This window comes from Callorhinus ursinus, unplaced genomic scaffold, assembly GCF_003265705.2.
Source record: "Callorhinus ursinus isolate GAN/ISIS: 27379988/994484 unplaced genomic scaffold, GSC_fseal_2.0 scaffold12, whole genome shotgun sequence".
Lineage (NCBI taxonomy): Eukaryota > Metazoa > Chordata > Mammalia > Carnivora > Otariidae > Callorhinus > Callorhinus ursinus.
This window is the reverse complement of record NW_027397074.1, coordinates 6,149,346-6,165,598: the sequence shown is the minus strand read 5'-3', so window position 1 is coordinate 6,165,598 and position 16,253 is coordinate 6,149,346. Positions and strand designations below refer to the sequence as shown.

Below are 16,253 nucleotides of genomic sequence, written 5' to 3'. Positions count from 1 at the left end.
AATTAAAGGAGGAACTAATTGAGTGGTCAGCTGGTGATTCATTAAAGAATAACTTTTATGATTCATTACTATGTGATTTCAATTATATAACCCTAAAGGGTTTCAAATAATTGTAGGTCATTGCTGTAATAAAACTTTCAGTCTCTTCTTCTCATGCATGTGACTAAGTTCTTCAACACTTATATTAAAAAAGAAAGTCAAATGTAAGTCTGATTCTAGCAAAAGTAATATTAACCCACAGATAGAAAGACTAATTGAAAAAAGGCCCCATTGCCTTATTAAAAGATATGCTTACACTAATATGTTAACCTGTATTTAACATTTACTTAAATGTGTCATTTGTGTTGTTTGATCAGTGTTGTCATTTAATTACTGTGACAGTAACTACAGAAGAAAAAAATAACAGCATTATAGAAGCAGAGAATATTTCAGTGTGCATGCGTATTTGTATTGTAAAGAATTATGATAGAATGATCAATCAAGGATTTTCAAGCATCAAAATATGGCATATTAGGATAAAATTTTGTGAAGAAAATGGAATGGAAATATGAGTTCAAGGAGAAAATGTGATGTGAAATTTCTGAGAATATATATATATATGTATATATATATATATTCTTTTAGAGAGGGAGAGCTTGAGTGGGAGAGAAGGAGAGAATCATAAGCAGGCTCCATACCCAGCATGGAATCTGACATGGGACTCGATCTTACAAACCGGAGATCATGACCTGAGCCAAAATCAAGTCAGACGCTTAACTGACTGAGCTACCCAGGTGCCCTCATGTGTATTTTTTTTAACGATGTGGGGATCAAACCTCTCTGGTGCTTACATTCCTGGATTATATTTAAGAGTCACATAATAGTTTAATTTTAAACATGTCAGTAGTTATAATACACCAGAAATCACATCCTTTGCCACTATTTAAATTTATGATAAAAAAGTTTAGGTGCAAATTTAGAAATATGCAAGGGACTATATTGTTTTAGGGAGCATGTAAGCAGAGTCTAAAGACCATTCACTTAGGAGCCAGGGCGCAGATCCTAGGGCTAAATCAAATCCTATTTTTTCCAGTGGTAAGATAGACTCCATGTTTAGAATTGTAATAATCAGTTTATTTACTTCTTCAGTGAAACAGATACTAAAGAATGCTGTAAGAAAAGCTCAGTAATTAGGAGTCATAAGTAATTAGCTCAGTCATAAGGAGAAAACATCCAGAGTATTTAGCTTTAAATCACTTCTAAATGCAGATGATTCACAGACTTACAGTTCTAACCCAGACCTCTCCTCGGAGTTCTAGATTTACATTTCTAACTGCCCGTCACAGATCCCCATGGTATCTCTGGCAGGCAGTTTGCCCATACCAGGTCCACTGTTCCAATCTTGATACAGAACCTCACACTGGTTTCCCTTCTCAGTAAATAATCCCCTCCCTTAGAGTTTTAGGCACCATGGCTCCCTGCTCCCTGCACTGTGGCTGCTTGGAGTGTGGGGCATGAAAGAAATAAGAAAAGGAGGGGGGTGAGATTAAAAAAAAAAAAAAAACCCTAGGTGATTTCTTATGTTTTCTCTGAGCATTAGAGATCTCCATGCTTGCTCTTTGGGCCAGAACTAGAGCCTTCTGGCGCGCTCTCTGTCCAGGCCTGGTTTCTACTGGTTTCAGGCTAGCGTGAGTCCAAGCAAGGAGGCACTGAAGGGAAGAGAAAATGGGAGACTCTGGGCTCCTTCAACAGGACCACAACTTTCTTCTTTCCCAATGTGCCTGCTACCATTTCATTTTAGGGTACTCAGGTGTTCTGTTCATCTTATATCCGCTTTCAGTGACAGGTGCAGGATGGAGTCTGCCTATGGGGACCTGGAACCTCTCTGTTCTGTCTCTTCTTATTGTAGAATAAACACTTTCCATTTTTGTTAAATAGTTAATGGGTGCATACCACACTTTTGATTGGACATTTAGATTGTTTCCAGTTTCTTCCTATTATAAATTGTGATGAGTTATAGTTAGAACTTGGGAGAATCTCTCCTTCCGTAGGGCCTGGGCCTTCCAAGCACATTCCTGTTACAGTGAGACTCTTTCTCCTTTTCACCATTAGGCTATCTCTTAAATTAGCTGGAGCTAGTAGATGTTAAGTTATAAGCAAGATTGAGCAAGTCTGTTAGCAGTCCAGTAGTTTGAATTTAGGGGCAAATGTATTTGACCTGTAAGTCGTTTTTTTGTTTTGTTTTTAAGATTTTATTTATTTATATGACAGAGAGAGAGAGAGAGAGCCCACAAGCAGAGGGTGTGGCAGGCAGAGGGAGAAGCAGGCTCCCCGCTGAGCAAAGAGCCAGACATAGGGCTCCATCCCAGGACTCTGGGACCATGACCTGAGCCGAAGGCAGAGGCTTAACCGACTGAGCCACTCAGGTTCCTCTGACCTGTAAGTCTCATAGCAGTGTAATTGAGGGTGCATGGCTGATCCAGTGCAAGCATGCCTGACCATTACTGAAAAGATATACAAATATATCTCAATAGTCCCATAAACGTCAGAGCCCTCTGGCCCTGTCTGTCTGGTACAACCTGGCATAGGTAGGATGTGGGTCAGTGTGATGTGCTACAGCCGCTGAAACCTGCAGAAAGCATTACTTTTCTCTTCCTGTGGGGATGAGGCAAATCCTGTGATCTTGGGAGACCCACAGGCTTTCAGATGCTCCCAGTTCTCTCCACTGCCAGAGCTCTGCCTCTTCCCTGGGGTGGTAAGAGTTTGAGCCCTTACTCTTTCCTGTGGTAGGGACCCTTTTCTTTCCCTGTCACTGAGTCTGCAGCGGGGAGGTGGTGGCACAAAACTTGTTTTTCTTTCTATCATGTATCATACGTCTGTATTCTCCATGTGAGGGCTCACTTGATTAGAGGAAAAAGAACCAGATTTTAGTTCCAGCTTGGGTGGTAGGAAATTACTCCGATTTTCTTCTGCCAGGCTTAATCTGTCTAAATGGTTAGATTTCTCTCCAGAAAGATGGTACCGATTTACTTTTCCACTAACAGTATATGAAAATGCCCATCTCACCACACCCTTACCAATAATTCTCGTTTTTAATATTGATTACCTTGACAGATGAAGGATGGCAGTTTCTTGTTTCAAATATTATCTCTTTAATTGCCTGTGAAGTGGAACATTTTTCCATGTTCATCGCCAGTTGCATTTCTTCTTTTGTGAATTGTTCTTGTTCATTGCCCATCTATTTCCCCAAATGGTTTTAAGTGTTGTATTTGTTAAAAATTTAACATTTTACATTTATCATTTAGAAAAACCAGTAGTGGAAATATAAAGAAGTATAACAAACCTCTGTTCTCTAGTTCTGAAATCATTTTACTGCACTGAATATTCCAGGTCCACATAGGAGAAAAGCGGCAAATTTTGCATGAGTAATCTAGCAGACTCTAAAAATCTAAATTAAGATAATATCCTAAGTTTTCTTCCAACTTTTTGAGCAAACCAGTTACCAATGCTCTTCTTCCTGCCCTGTCTGCCCTCTGGTGGAGGTGTTAAAGAGCAGGCCAGGAGATCAAGCAAGCCATAACGGAAATAGAAATAGTGCAAAAGACCAGGTAAGCCCAAATGACACCAGCCCCTGAGTAATTGAAGAGCCAGTGTTTGACTTAGCAAGGCTCTGTTCCTTGCTGTTTCTAACATTAAATGAGGATGACAGAATTTACCGTAAGATTGCTCTTCCCACCCTGGTACCTCACCCTAGGTACTGCTCTCCACCTTTGGTCTTGCTGACCAGGATAATTCCTGCAGGAGAAAAACATTCCCAAATTTCTGTATCTGGAAAAGAACACAGGTTGGCATAGTACAAAGAGCTGTAGTCTGGGAAGTTAGGATTCTATTCCCAGCTCTGGCACTTGCTAGATAGTTGAGTGCCTTTGGGTAAGTCCCCGAAGTTCTGAGTCTATAAATTAAGAACAATGATATTAATGGGTCTATTGTGAGGCTCAAATGAGATAATGGCAGTGAAAGTGCTTTGTAAACAGTAAGCCACTGCAGAGCCAGGGTCATATTAATACAGTGTTGACAACTCTTTTCTCTCAATTAATATTTAACTTGACTTAGTTGCCTTTGTATTTTAAAATAAGAAATAATCAGTTTATCCTTTTAAATCTTTAGCAAATAAATGGAGCCTTTGGTCTCATATCCACAGAAAAAGCAAATTACATGTCCCAGTGTGACCCAGGTCTGTGTGTGTACTCTCTGATCTCACTTTCATTTTTGTTTTAATTATAGCATTGAAAGAGTGGAAGGTTTAAAATTACACCTTTCAGAACTAGTCATTATTCAGTGACTCTATGTTTCAAAAATATTGCTCATGTCTTTAAAATAAATTATCAGGTTCTTTTATTGTTACCTTGGCCTAAATATAAATTTATTGACATGGTGATGATAATGGTTTTTAATGTTTTTTTTAAACATTTCCTTGAAGCTGTAATAATATAGAAGATCCAAACATACTATTTAAACATATTAAATATTTACATAAAATTTAAGTATTTAAGTTGCTTACACATTTTGGTCTGGGTGGCTGAAGATAAATGTGAAAATACCTAGATTTATGTAACTAGAAGAATTGAGAGATTTGTATTCCTTTCTCTGCGACATACATAGTCTCTACTTCCTCCTCCCTCTCACTTTAGTATGATATATTAGAAGAATAAAAAGGTAGTTATCTGAAAAGAGAGAAAACTGTCAAAGGTACCTGGTCCAAGTCACTGTTATTCTTGCCTGGGTATTTACAATAGCCACCCATCTGCTTTTCCTACTTCAGTATGTTCTTAAAATAGCAGCCAGAATGATTCTGTTAAAATCCTAGTCCGATAATATCATTTATATCCTCAAAAACCTCCGATGGCCTTTACCTACCCAGTCTTCTTTTCTTGCCCACCCCCTCACTCCCTCCATCCAGCCACACTGGCCTCCTAGACCACACAAGGTTCAGTTCAGCTTTGCCCTGGAATGTGCTTCCCTCAGGTATCTGCAGAAATAGCTTCCTCACCTCCTTCAGATCTGTTCATCTCTTCAGCGGGGTCTTCCCTTTTGCCTCCTCTAAAACTGCACCTCTCACCCCACTCCTACATCCCTTCCTTCCACAATGCTTATCACCACCTAACATACAATATGTTTATTTGTTTCTTCTGTTCATTATCTGCCTCCCCTCCAGAATGGAAGCACCATGAGGGCAAAGGGTTTTGTTTGTTTTGTTAACTACTGTATCCTCACAGTAAGTGTTCAGTAAATGTTTGCTGAATGAATAAATGAATGAATGAAACAAAGATAAGACATGGTCTTATGTGATTTGCAACATGGTAAAAATTGTAAAATTTTCATCAAAACTTTTTCAAAAGCCAGAAAACTTTGGATCTTTTCTGATGACTAGACATCCAAGGTATCAATGTTTTCCTCTTCTACCCCCCTCCTAATATTTTGGCCATTTTATATCTCAAGAATTAAGATGATTAACCCATCACTGTCCTGTTTATAGTCTAAATATAATTGTATAAACCACTCCTAGTTTGTCGGGAAAGGAGGAAAGAATTGAATAATAATGAAACATCTGTCCTTTGCTTTCTTTGACACTCTAATCTCTTGATGATCTTAGTTTTGGCAACCCATTTTCTGACTTCTCTTTCTCACTGTTTCCAAAATATAGGTATCACCAGAGGATCTTGCTTGGATTTCTTCTCTTGCTTTGCATATTCTTAACCACTTTAATGGCTTTTGTTAGCTCCTTTTCTTAGATGACTCTTAATTTGTAAACCCAATCTTGATATTTCTTACTGGCTTTCAGTTCTGCATGTCCCAGACTGGGCATATCCATCTGGCCACCTTTCAAGGTCTCAAACCTTACATATCTACAACTACATTTATCTCTTTTCCTTTAAAACTGGTTCCAGTCATCCATTTCTGTTAATAGCTTTGCCTTCTTCCAAGTTTGGAAGTATTTCTAAGGTTTGTAATTGTTTATGAGTTTTTCTACGTTTTCAGTTGTCAACCCTTCTTGCTTATATTTCTAAAGTATCTCTTGATTCATCCTCTTCTTTGCTTTAAGTAGATCAGGAATGTGGCCTGAGGTTCTGCGTCTCTAATATGCTTCTGAGTCAAGGTGATGTTGGTCTGTTCACCACATTTTGAGTAGCAGAGGCCTGCTATCGGCTAACAACGGCCTTTGAACATAGTCTTTCACTTCCCAGCCCATGGTCATATCTAAGAAATACTTAATTCTCTTTCAAAATAGAGATCTGATTTTGCCTAGTCTTGCTTTAAAAGAGAAAAATGTCTTTTCTGCGTCATAGAAGATTTGGAAAGTTACAGAGACAGAAGATAAAAAATTCAAATCAGCCGGGGCACGTTGGTGGCTCAGTCAGTTAAGCGTCTGCCTTCGGCTCAGATCATTACCCTGGGGTCCTGAGATCGAGCCCCACATCGGGCTCCCTGCTCAGTGGGGAGTCTGTTTCTCCCTCTCCCTCTGCTGCTCCCCCGGCTTGTTCTCTCTCTCTCTCTATCTCTGTCAAATAAATAAATAAAATCTTTTAAAAAATTTCAAATCAGCCCTAATGGTCAATTCACAATCATTAACACTTAGATATATCCTTTTAGTCCGTTATTTCTTTGCATATAAATATATTCAGGCTTTATTTATATTTTTAAAACCATAGAGGGGTCATTTATTCTCTCTTTAGTTGCTCGATGAATGCATTTGCGAAGTGTGTTGACCTTGTCTTACCAAGTAGAATCTACCTTCTCTATGTGATCAGAGTGCTCACTGCTCCTCTTCTTGACCTCTCTTACATCTGGGAACTCGGGACCTGGTGCAGCCAAGCAGATGCATCCTCTCTCGACTTTGATTCAAGAGCTGGTGACTCAAAGCCGCAGGGATGACGCAGAATCTGTTCTGGCCAGGGCACAGCAGCAGTGGCAGCTGCATCCGGTCTCCAGTGGCAGGAGAGACAGCTCTTCTGTGGCAGGGTGCGGTATCCAGCATCCACGACTTGGATTGCAGATCATGAGGTTGGTGCTTGGCCGCCGCGGTCATAACTTCACAGGACCAGTTTTTCGGAGTGCTCTGGGTGTGGTTCTTGCCCAGTGGTTTGTCTTTCCACCTTTGCTCCTTGAATTAGCTTGAAAGTTGACTTAACTTACTGGCAACAAATACTAACAATATTAACAACAGCCAACTCTTAGTGCTTATTATATGCCAGGCAAATCTCAAAATATATTTATGTATGAAGTATGCTCTGTGTGTATTACCTCATTTAATTTTTACAACTTATCCTGCACGTATTGGTATTATCCCCAGTTTGCAGATGTTGAACCTGAGTTACAGAGAGGCTAGGTTACTTGCTCAAGGTCTACACGACTTTAAATGGGGACCCTGAAACTCAAACGTGGTCAGCTGACCTAGTTCTTCAGAGCCCTGCCTGACACATGTACTGTTTTCTAACCTAATGTTTTCACATAACAAAAGTTCATGAGCACTTCCATGTCACTAAATATTCATCTAAATATTTAAAGTAGCTACATAGTGTTAAGTTATAAGGATGATTCCTGATTGGTTTAACCAACTTGCTATTGTTGGACATTAAGAATATCTTGGTGGCTAAACTTTTTTTTTTTTCTAATATCCATGACTCTCTTTGGGATAAAGTCCTAGAACGCTTAGTCAAACGGTATTCTAATTGTCTTCCAGAAAGATTATTCCAGTGTATGCACACAGCAGTGTATGAGAGCATCCTGTTTCCCTGGGTCTTTAATAGCATTGAATATTATCGTTAAAATTTTTTTCTTTGTGGTATTGAAAATGATATATAGTTTTCATTGAAGCCTAAAATTCTTTGGACATTAAAAATAAATTTATTGGGGGACGCCTGGGTGGCTCAGTTGGTTAAGCGTCTGCCTTCGGCTCAGGTCATGATCCCAGGGTCCTGGGATCGAGCCCCGCATCGGGCTCCCTGCTCAGCGGGAAGCCTGTTTCTCCCTCTGCCTGCCACTCCCCCTGCTTGTGGTATCTCTCTCTCTCTCTCTCTCTCTCTTTCTTTCTCTCTTGCTCTGACAAATAAATAAATAAAATCTTTTTTAAAAAAATAAATACATTTATTGGTCATTTGTCAAAAGTTCTTTTGTGAATTGACTGCTCCATCACCTATGGGATAAAGTTGAAACCTTAGAAGGCGATTCAAGGCTCTTCCTACTCTGACCCCAACTTCTTTTCTAATTCTACAAGTCCTAAACATTCACCCTACACATCCATGGAGATTATTTTGTTTTGTATGAGTTGGAACTATGTGAATGTGCTGTTTTTATAGGCCACAAATGGTTGACTATTGACATTTTCTTATGGTTAAACCTTATAAGTTTCCAAAATATTTGCTTTCCCACTAGAATGTTTTCACAAATGTCTTGTCTCTCTCTGCTTGGTGAAATCCTTCCCACTCCTTATAAAGCCAGGTTCACTGGTCATGTTCCCTGTGCCCCTATTTCTTTGTCCTCCCTCTCCTCTTTCCCTTCCTTCCCCAATTTAGGTGTAAATCACTCCTTTTCACCATTTCCACTCTGCTTCTTTCCTTTCGTAGCCATAGAATGGATTGCATCTGGATAGTGTGTTTGCATCTGCCTGGCAGAGGCCAAGCTCTCTGTTGCTTTTTGCTAGCAGAGACCTTCTTATTTATTTTAGCAGTTAACAAGGTTTCCGGCTCACAGCAGTTACACAACAAATGTATGTTGAAGTGAAGAACTAGTAACTTTAGGGCCCAGGAAGTGCCTTATTAACCAAATAATAATTGCAGTTTCCTTCCATGTTACATAAGGAAGAGCATGTGTAATATATTCTAATTTGGTTGGTTGGTATTTTGTTTGGCAATGGCTCTCCTTATTTTGAATCCTCCATCCTTCTATTTCATTTTTTCCTATATTTTCAGATGTGGTCATTATATTGCAATTCGAAGAAATTAATTTACTCCATGGCACAATTCTCAAGGGTGAAAGAACACAATTCTCTAACTGGCTAAATAGTAATCAGTGTACTTTCCAAGGAATAAATGTATTATTTCCCTTTTAACTATATTCACCTTTTTCTTAGGTACACTTATAGGAATTTTTAGTGACTTCTAGGAAACACTAATGCTATAGATAGAGTTATAATATTTCAACAAGCTTCAGGAAACATTAAAAGTAAATTTTTTAATCAAAGTATAGTTGACATACAATATTATGTTAGTTTCACATGTATGAAAAGTAAAAACATTAAGAACACTTAAACTGAATCTCATTAAGATAAAGCCTTCTCTTTTTAAAAGACATACTTTGCACGATCCATTTAAATTGTCCTTACAGGAATAAAGTCATGGAATCACAGAACTTTAAAGGTAGAGGAGATCCCCAAGGTTTTTAGTATGTACTCTGGTGGAAAAATATCAACTAGGAATGGAGGAGAGAAGATAATAGTCTGAGTTTAGCAATGGCCCCGTATTCCCCTCTCCATTGAATTGTCAAGTGAAGTCCCAACCTTTGCTCATCTCCTCTCACCTACATATCGTGTCCTAGTCATGCCTCAAACAAGTTCAGTTAGAAGCAATCTCAATCCAGACCTCCTTTGTGTTTATAGTCAGAAGGGACTGGGTCCCCTGGGTCCCCTATGGCCTTTTCTTCCTGCTTGCTCATTAGGCATGTGTGTGCTCAGAATTTTGCCTGTTTTTTTTTTTAAAGTAGGCTCCATGCCTAGCGTGAAGCCCAACATGGAGCCTAACATGGGGTTTGAACTCACAACTCTGAGGTCAACACCTGAGTGCAGATCAAGAGTCAGACGTTTAACGGGCTGAGCCACCCAGGCACCCAAGAATTTTGCTTTTTGTAGGTGGGCTTTGCTAACCAAGGAACTGGTTCGGTTACTAGATCCAAAGATCCAGAAGATCTGTTTGAGATTTTTAAATAGGAGGTGGAATGTTATAATGACAAAGACAGATAATAAGAACTAACTGGCAAGAATATGGAGAAATTGGAACCCTCATACACTGCTGATGGGAATGGAAAATGGTGCAGCCACTTTGGAAAACAGTCTGGTAGTTCTTCAAATAGTTAAACACAGAGTTACCATACGATCCAGCAACTCCACTTAGAGGTATACCCAAGAGAAATGAAAACACTTGTCCACACAGGAGCTTGTACATGAATGTTCATGCAGCATTATTCATAACAGCCAAAGAATAGAAACAACCTAAATGTCCATTAGCTGATGAATGGATAAGTAAAATGTGGTAAACCCACTAAATGTAATATTATTCAATAATTAAAAGGAATGAAGTACTGATACATGTATGACATAACATGAATGAATGTTGAAAACATGCTAAGTGAAAGAAACCAGTCATAAAGGACCACATATTTATGATTCTCTTTATATGAGATTTCCAAATAGGCAAATCCATACTGACAGAAAGTAGATTAGTGGTTGCCTAGAGTGATGGCATGGGGTAGGGCTGTGGGGGTTTCTCTCTGGGGTAATGAAAGTGTTCTAAAATTGATTGTGGTGATGGATGTACAAGTCTGTGAACATACTAAAGGCCGTCGGATTATATACTTTAAACGGGTAAATTATACAGTATGTGAATGTTATGTCAATAAAGCTGTAAAAAAAAGAAAAAAGGGGTGTGTATGTGTGCTTCATTTAGTCTCTTTGTACTTCTCTGGCTAGCTAGACATTCCCATGCCTAATTTCAGACTCTCTTTGCCCTTTGATTCTGCTTGAAGTCCAGCTGATAGCTAACGTAGCAGGGTGGAAATTTAACTCACACTACAGCTCAGACACAAAGAGAAAATATAAGTTCTTTATTTAGTCTATAAGCAGTCTGGTTTTTCTCCTGAAGCCCCAACTGATGGTTAGTGGTGAAGACGAATGGCATGTTTAGTCCCCAGTCTCTGGGAGGCCACTATGGTAGAAGGAATGGCTGGGACTGATTTACCTGCAGCTACTACGCAGTATGCTTGTTGCAACTAGATCCGCTCAGATGACCAATGGGCAGGACATTGTGATGCGCCTTATATATATGATTCTGAATTCTTGTCTTGGGGATTCTTAATGCTGTGCCTTGCTTTGGCCTTTGTTTTCTATGTGATTCAAGACTTGCTTTGAACTCCTGCAGATGTGTGCTGCAGAACTCACAATGGCCCGCCCTCCTGACATCGGACTACTGGCTCTGTCTTAAGCACCGGTTCCCAGGGAATGCATACGTCTCTGGGTTTGCTGTGTTCCTGTAGCTGGTCACAAATGCTCATTGTTTCAGTCTCCTAGTCATGGCTTCTAATCCCGTCAATATGATCAGTAGCTGGCTCAGCTGATAAAATTATTGTTTTGTGGTTTCCTGAAGCATTAGAGCTTAAGAGAATATATACACTTGTTCCCTTCTTAGGAAACTACATTTGAAAGCACTCTAAAATGTTTTAAATAAAATTTGCCATGTTTGTATAATTTTGTATTGATGATGCTCCGAGTACTTTACTTTTTTCTTTAACTTTTTTTTTAAGATTTTTATTTATTTATTTGACAGAGAAAGAGATAGCGAGAGGCAACACAAGCAGGGGGAGTGGGAGAGGGAGAAGCAGGCTTCCTGCCGAGCAGGTAGCCCTATATGGGGCTCGATCCCAGGACCCTGGGATCATGACCTGAGCCGAAGGCAGATGCCTAACGACTGAGCCACCCAGGAGCCCCTTTTTCTTTAACTTTTAAAAAAATATATTTATTTTTGAGAGAGAGAGAGCACAAGCAGGGGGAGCGGCAGGCAGAGGAAGAAGCAGGCTTCCCGCTGAGCAGGGAGCCCGATGTGGGACTCCATCCCAGGACCCTGGGGTCATGACCTGAGCTGAAGGCAGCTGCTCAACCAACTGAGCCACCCAGGTGCCCATACTTACTTTACTTTTTAAAGCTCTGTTTTTTTGGTTTCTTTGGAAAGAGAACTGCCTGACTATTGGTGCTTTGAATGGAGGGAGGTACAAAATAGTATTATATTAGTTGGCCCAGGAGGAAGATGAACTGTGATGTATATTAGCTTTTCAAATTGTTTAACCTTGCCCAAACCAAGTCAGTGATGTAACAGTTCAGAAAGGAATTCAAAGAGTACTTACTGGCTGCTTTTAGCAATTGATTGAGTTGTGACTTCTATAAACACCAAAAATATTTCAAAATTGATATACAATCAGGACTGAATAGGACCTTAATATTCATATGGGTCCTACAGTCTGAGTGCCAGTGCCTGGTAGGTCTTTTGTTTGTTTGTTTTTAACAAATAATACAGTATTTGGGGGCAAAAACACAAATTTAAGAATATTAAACATTATGTGAATGCCTATTGAGTTTACAAAGAGACAAACTTGATTAAACTATTTGACTACTAAATGAATAGGGATTTGAGTGTATTTTATAGAATTTTTTATTCAATAGAAGCTGTCAATCTCTGTGTCTATTATATACACACATAAGGGTAAATTAAAGTTCAGGGGAATATGTATGTAAATAAATAGAAATAAATGTATACATATAAGTAAATCATAAATATATGTATATATTTTTAGGTATGCTGTGCTAAGGTTCAGCTGAATGTAATTTTCACATTATCATCTAAATGAAAATATCTGTTAATTCATAAATTCATAAATTATACCTATGAACTCAGAAGTGAAAAGTTGATAATGACAATTTAAAACAAGTGTATTCTTTTGGGTATTTATTACTCAAATATTCAAAAGTTCTTACAAGGTATTAAAAATGCCTGAGACATTTGTTTTTGTTTTGTTTGTTTGTTTTATTTGACAGAGAGAGAGAGACAGCAAGAGAGGGAACACAAGCAGGGGGAGTGGGAGAGGGAGAAGTGGGCTTCCCGCAGAGGAGGGAGCCCGATGTGGGGCTCGATCCCAGGACCCTGGGATCATGACCTGAGCCGAAGGCAGCGCTTTAACGACTGAGCCACCCAGGCGCCCCATTCCTGAGACATTTGTAAGGACGTTAAAGAAGCTGTAGAAGAAATACTAATAAAGCATGAGGTGAAGTTACATAGATTGCTAGAACTCAGTAGATGCAACGATGATAGACAAAGAACTGTCAAGAAGGAGAGGGGAACTGGGGCACTTGGGTGACTCAGTTGATTGTCTGTCTTAGGCTCAGGTCATGATCCCGGGGTCCTGGAATCGAGTCCCCCACCCAGCTCCCTGCTCAGCGGGGAGTCTGCTTCTGCCTCTGCCTCTGCCCCTCCCCCTGCTTGTGTGCACACACGCTCTCTCTCTCTCTCGAATAAGTAAAATCTTGAAAAAAAAAAAAAAGGAGAGGGAAACTGGAAATCAAAAGAAGAGTGAAGCACTAAAGGACTGATCTAACTAAAGCCCTGGGCGAGGCACTAAATATCACTGTGGAAAGAGTGGACCATGTTTGCACAGTTTAAACACTGCGCTGCAACGAATGTGTGTATTCTCACACAGCTCCTGCCTCTCCTTCCATTTGTATTGGTTGGGATACAGGTCAGACTACGGTATCAAGTGGGCCCAACATATGATGAGTTAAACAAATAAAATCCACGGTCAATAAGGTGGCTTCCCAGTGTCTGGGACTGAGGCTCCTTCTAATTTGTGGCTTTGCCATTCTTGAAGATGTTGCCTTTTATCACTCACACTGCAGAAGATAGCTCACCACCATCCCAACTGGGCTCACATGCTAGCCAGTGGGAAAAGAAAAAGGATAAGCAGATGGCCTTATGAAGCCTGACATGGCTATTTAGAAAGGGAAATAAAGGCGAAAGAAACCTGACGGTGTGTCCAGTGTGATTTAAGAATAGCTTGATTTGGAAATTTAAACATGTTGCCCTTGGGCAACATGTCTTTCTAGGAAAAAATTCTCAGTCCCTGGGATACCCCTCCATCCTATTTCTCTCTGTAAAGGGATGCCCTGTTTCAATGGGAAGAGGGTGTGATTTATGTGTCCCTACTGATGCGGGGTGAATTGGAAAGGTTTGGCAGCACACCAGGTTTCAGCAAGGGTCAGCCACAGAAGTGATCTCTTTCCAAGGCACTATGTGAAAATCAAGGATAAACTCCTATGCCGTTGGTATTACTTTCATTTATTCAACACCAGTTTTCCAAGTGTGGTCCCTGGAGAAGCAGCCTCACCGTTACCTAGGAACTTGTGAAAAATGCAGATTCTCCAGTCCAACCTCAGACCTACTGAATCAGAAACTCTGGGGGTGGAGCCCTGCAACTGTTCTAACTAGTCTTCTAGGTTGATTTGAGGCACGTTAAGGTTGGAAAATCATGGATTTAATGCAGTTCACTGAAAGGAGTCCTCAGCATACATGTTTAACGGACGGATTCTTTTTCTCTTGGTCTCTTTCTCCTTTCTGCAATTCCCTGGGACTAAGAAAGAGTAAGCTTTTGTTTACTTCCCCTAATGTGACATCCTACTTCCATGAAGCATCCACTTTCATATTAACCTCACTTAACAAAACAAGCAACTAACAAACTAAACTGACAAAACCATGAGAATGGACCCTTTAGGCTTAGTTGGAAAGCAGGGAGGGACTAGGTATTTGGAAAATAGCCTGGATTGCTGCATGATCCAGTTTTGAATGCCAGAAACTATTTTGCCTTTGCATTCCTTCTTTAAGATAGACGAATTTCCAGCCCCCTTTCCTGATGGATACCATGAACTCACTATGCCAAGGATCCTGTTCTCAGAGCAGTAAGGGAAGAGCACATTTTGCAAAGTATCGAATTACCCAGTTACACCTATTCACTTTTGCTAGAAGTCTACACTGAAATTTGATGAGAATGATGAAGAGGACGACTGCCTACTCCTACGATGCACCACAGAAAGAAATAGTACCAGGAAACAAAAACAGAAACAGTCAAGAATGGAGAATGTCTAATGCTGGCTCTGTTTCTACCCCAGCATTCTCCGTGAAGTGCATAGTTTCCCTTGATTATAAAATAGAGATAAATTCTAAATGTGATATTACATAAAAAAGCATTTATTTTTACCCCCTCCTCTGCATGGAGACAGTAATCTGTCTTCATCTCAATGTGAGTTAGAATTTATAATGCCCAAATAAAAAAGATTTCAATTTTCATTCACTTAGCAATAGTCTGTTTCCTTGGGAGAGAGTTGCCTAGTAAACAAAAAATGTGTGGGATGTTAGGCTTTTATGATCATGTAAAAGAAATGACTCTAAAGATGCTACATTAATATGGCTGTAAATTGGAAGTTGTCATTTTTGTGAATGGAGAATTTATGTAGAAAGAGACATGATTCTTTCCTTCACTTAATCCATTCTCCGCATGTCTGACCTTTTGAATAATCGTTTTAAAAATACAAATTGCCTCATTCCCCTCTTGTGGGGCTTCCGAATGCCTTTAGAGTAACCTTCAGTTGCTGCCGAGGCTCTAACGGGATCTGGCCCTGCGTTCTTCCTCGGTGTCCTCTCAAGGCTTTTTGCCCTTGCTGGTCTTGGCTTTCTCTGTCCATGTCTTAAAGGAACCAAATTCTTTCATACCCCAGAGCTTTGGAATGTGCTTTTTGCCAGGAATGTCCTTTCCCTGACCCTTCACATAGTTAATTCTCATTTATTCTTAATTGCTCAGGGAAAGGTCTCTTCCTCAGGAAAGCCTACATGTTCAAATACGTATTAGGAGTCTGCTGACCCTTTCCCTTCATAGGGATTATCGGTTTGTAGTTTGCTTCTTATTTTATTGTGTAAATTAGGTAATAAACCCTGTCACATCAGGGATCGTGTCCGTTTTGTTTCCCTCCCCCTAACCAGTGCCTAGCATAGTGCTTGGCATGTAGTAGGTGCTCAATAAATGTTTCATGATTGGATTACCAAAGGTTTTATCTGACAGCAAGATAGACACTGTGGTTTGAAATATCAATGATAAATTATCCTGAAATTTTTAACACCATTACAGTGTATTGAATTTGCTCACAAATGGGTTGGATTCCAGAATCTGCTTAACTGGTTATTAGACAGATAACATTTCCCTATAGCAAAGCTGTCATTGTTGATCCAGGCCTGGACCCGCTGAGAATAACAATTAAGAGATCTGCCAGCTCACCTTCATCCGAATGTTGGTGACCTCAGTTTCCAAATCAGGATTCCTAGTTTTCGGCCTCCATGTGATTTTTGAGGCCTTTGTTTTTGTGAAATCAAGATAGAAATGGTGTGTTAAAAAGACGACTTTTAGTTTCTTTT

At 39.8% G+C, this 16,253-nt stretch overlaps 1 long non-coding RNA gene across 1 annotated transcript in view; it reads left to right on the top strand.

Moving 5' to 3' along the window:
* LOC141373841 (uncharacterized) overlaps nucleotides 1-14,778 on the top strand; it is an 82,082-nt gene extending 67,304 nt beyond the window's left edge. Inside the window, exon 3 of the long non-coding RNA XR_012380183.1 lies at nucleotides 14,673-14,778. This is a non-coding gene — a long non-coding RNA (uncharacterized lncRNA). The remainder of the gene's footprint in view (nucleotides 1-14,672) is intronic.
* The last annotated feature ends 1,475 nt before the right edge of the window (nucleotides 14,779-16,253 follow it).